This window comes from Buceros rhinoceros, unplaced genomic scaffold (assembly GCF_000710305.1).
Source record: "Buceros rhinoceros silvestris isolate BGI_N320 unplaced genomic scaffold, ASM71030v1 scaffold9278, whole genome shotgun sequence".
NCBI classification, from domain to species: domain Eukaryota; kingdom Metazoa; phylum Chordata; class Aves; order Bucerotiformes; family Bucerotidae; genus Buceros; species Buceros rhinoceros.
This window is the reverse complement of record NW_010427397.1, coordinates 389-3,502: the sequence shown is the minus strand read 5'-3', so window position 1 is coordinate 3,502 and position 3,114 is coordinate 389.

The following is a 3,114-nucleotide window of genomic DNA, read 5'->3' as shown; positions in this document are numbered from 1 at the left end:
GAAAGAGTAGAGATGTTAGTCTGTCTTCTCTGTGCAGATGTGAGACTGTGTGGCCACTTGCAGAACTGGAATAAACCCCTGCATGCAATGCAGACCTGTCCGCTTGCAGTGCCATTCTAGATCTGGTGTCACATACGGATGCATTTGCTTGGGTCCCGGAAACCTGATGAAATCCTCTTCTGTAAAAATAAACAGGAGATTCTCTCTAGAAAGGCTGGGTGTCTGGAAGAGTGGGAGCAGTGAAAATAGCGCAGTAATGCTCATCAGTAAGTTATTTCTATTCATTAAATACACAAAATTATATCCTCCACTTGAAAGACAACCCCAACCTGTTGCTGCAGCTATCTAAGAGGATGGAATGATTAGATTTAATAATCACTTTCAAAAGCTGAGTAACTAATACCCAGTGTCAGATAATAAGCTACTACTACTACTTATTCTTCCAGTTCCTGAAGCCTGGAAAATATTTTTAGTTAGCTGTACGCAGTATATGGTGTCTCCCTGAGCTCTCTCCCAAGCTGCATACCATCTGAAGGCCGAAAGGAAGCTTCACCTGACTTAGTAATGACACCTGTGATGGCCAACATATGCTAGTTGAAAAGTCAGTTGTCAAAATGTCTAGAAGTTGTCTGTTTTGATGGGTATCAAAAATACTTAACATGCTAGCTGGAGCTTTTCTCTAAAAATACAATACAAAAGCTGAAAACTGAGATCTCTGCTACAGGGGAGTTGGAAGGTGATGCTTCAATAGCTGATAAATAATGCACTATACTGCTGTTCTCTATTCTACCTCACCGTGACTCTACCTCTAGTTATTTCTTCCTAAAATACCTTTGAAACACCATTTTGTGACACTTGGAAGAATGTGCATCTCTGCACTGAGTAACAATGGAATGGGAAATACTGGGTTCTAAAAGTAACACCCCTCAGCCTTGAGCAGGTTAATCGATATGTGTAAGATACTGCTCCTTACAGAACTACTCATGTTCATCGGTGTAAGGAGAGCAGGATTTAACACTAGTCGTCTAGTGCTAGGAAAACTGAACTAATTTTTGTTAGCTACAGACCTATAATAGTGCAAGCATACGCTAAAGCCTTTGCTCTTAATACTTTCACTGAAGCTGCATTAATGCATGAACTGGCGCTGAACTAATCCATCAAACTGCTTCCACTGACAATGAAACAGTCCTCTTCCTTATTCCCTCAAACAGGATACCTTTGTGTGATGAAAACAGCACTCCAACTGAGCTGTACATATCACACCGAGCATTAACTCCCAGGGTTAATTTACCCAACAGTGCTCAAAGGAAGAGTTAACACAAGCGATATTAACAGACAGTATCTGGGGGAGAGGGGTGAAGGGCAGAGGATGAGCCCAAGCAAAGCACAGCAATCGCTCTCTCCCCCCACCCACCCCCAATATTTTCACCCAGCTTAAACTGCCTCTGCTGTGTCATGCCAGGGCGGGCTCTGGACAGGATGTCTCTTGCTGCAAAGTAATTCCCAGTGAGGAAAACCACAGAGGAAAACTTGAAAAAACAGCAATGCAGGGGACAATGCCGGCCAAAGATAAGTCTGATGTTCCTGTTGCAGCAACTCTCACTTCTAGCCAAATATATAGGATGCAGGAGGCAAATGTCATGACTCTTCAGAGGAAGTTAGTCCTTGTCAATGTGAACACACAAGATTCTTCATTTTGCTAAAAGCAAACAGGTCTGCATATGTTTCTACTCATTAAAGTAGAAGGACAATGGCTTGGCATTGCTCTTGAGGATGTTTCATGTTAGATTAACCTTTCTCAATTGAAGATGCACTCAAAGTACAACGACACAGCTCTGGTTTCTTAAGCAGAATACTAGCAACATCATATCAATCAACGAGATGCTTAAGAAAACAGCGTTTATAATTCAAATGCATAATTAGCACAGCAAAAGCTTTTTACACTTGCACTACGAACGAAGTTTATGGTTCATAAGCTAAGCGTACTTTTTTCAGAGTGTACAGGTTTGATCCACACCTTCACATTAGCTGAAAGGAAGCTGCAAAGTGTGGAAATGCCTTTTTTCTAGAAAACTATTTTAGTAATCTGTGTATTTTTCACTCATTGCAGCGCGCAAATACAGTTCTGAATGAAGAACAGCACAACCAAATCATTTACGCCGGAGACTTTACCTATTATGGAAAGCACTGCCAAAAATAAATTCATACAAATCCAATGAGCAGCTCAGCTCACTTGCTTTGCCCCTGTAATGAGTAAAACTTTGTCTTAATGGGGACCAATGTACATCTAAAATGCCATTAATCCTGTTGTCAACAAGATTTGGTCAAAAGTGGCCTAATCTTTAAGAGCAGAGAAATTGACTTTTAACCCTTTTCACATCAAAGACTGAATGAATGCTGTTGACATTGCTGGAAGGCTTTTGTAGGCCTTTCAGAACCAGGAAGGATAGGAAATTCATTCCAGTCAAACTCTTAATTTGGTCCTGCCTTCCAGAAGAGGCCAACTAGAAGGAGCTTTTTGCAGCTGATATGAATGCAACACTGACTGTGTACTATCACCCTTAGCTATGCTCATCAGCTGCTTGGCCCCAAGCAATTTTGCATATTGGGACTACTGAAACTGCATATAGGTATGTTGGCTGGCAGCTCACTGCGCCCCAAATAAGCTGGAATGAAGGGAGGGTAGGTGAGCTCTGCTCTGTGGGGAATGGTAGTGTTAGGGCCTGGTGGCAGACCCTACTGGATGCTGCTTATTGTAGGCTGACAAACCTTTCAACATTTACCACAGAAGTAAACTTTCTTCTCTTCAGGAACAGAGCAGAAAAGCAGCATTGCTTTCCAGTTGTTTGTAAATCACTGCTAGGCTGGTAGGTTGATGACAATGGAAGAATTTTTAGCCCTGAAGCTACTGGAATAAATTCTTCTTGCTGCTGCCTGTGTGTTAACCTCAAAATAATTCTTTTCAAAGTTAAGTTCAATTACATTGTTGTTTTGGGTTTTCTTAATCTGAAGCGAGTGTGGTGGTGAATTGTGTAAGCACAGGTCTGCTTGGTGGGAGAAAGTGCATCTCCCTTCCCGGAGGGCACCCAGACCTGTCAGCGCCAGGCCTGCGCT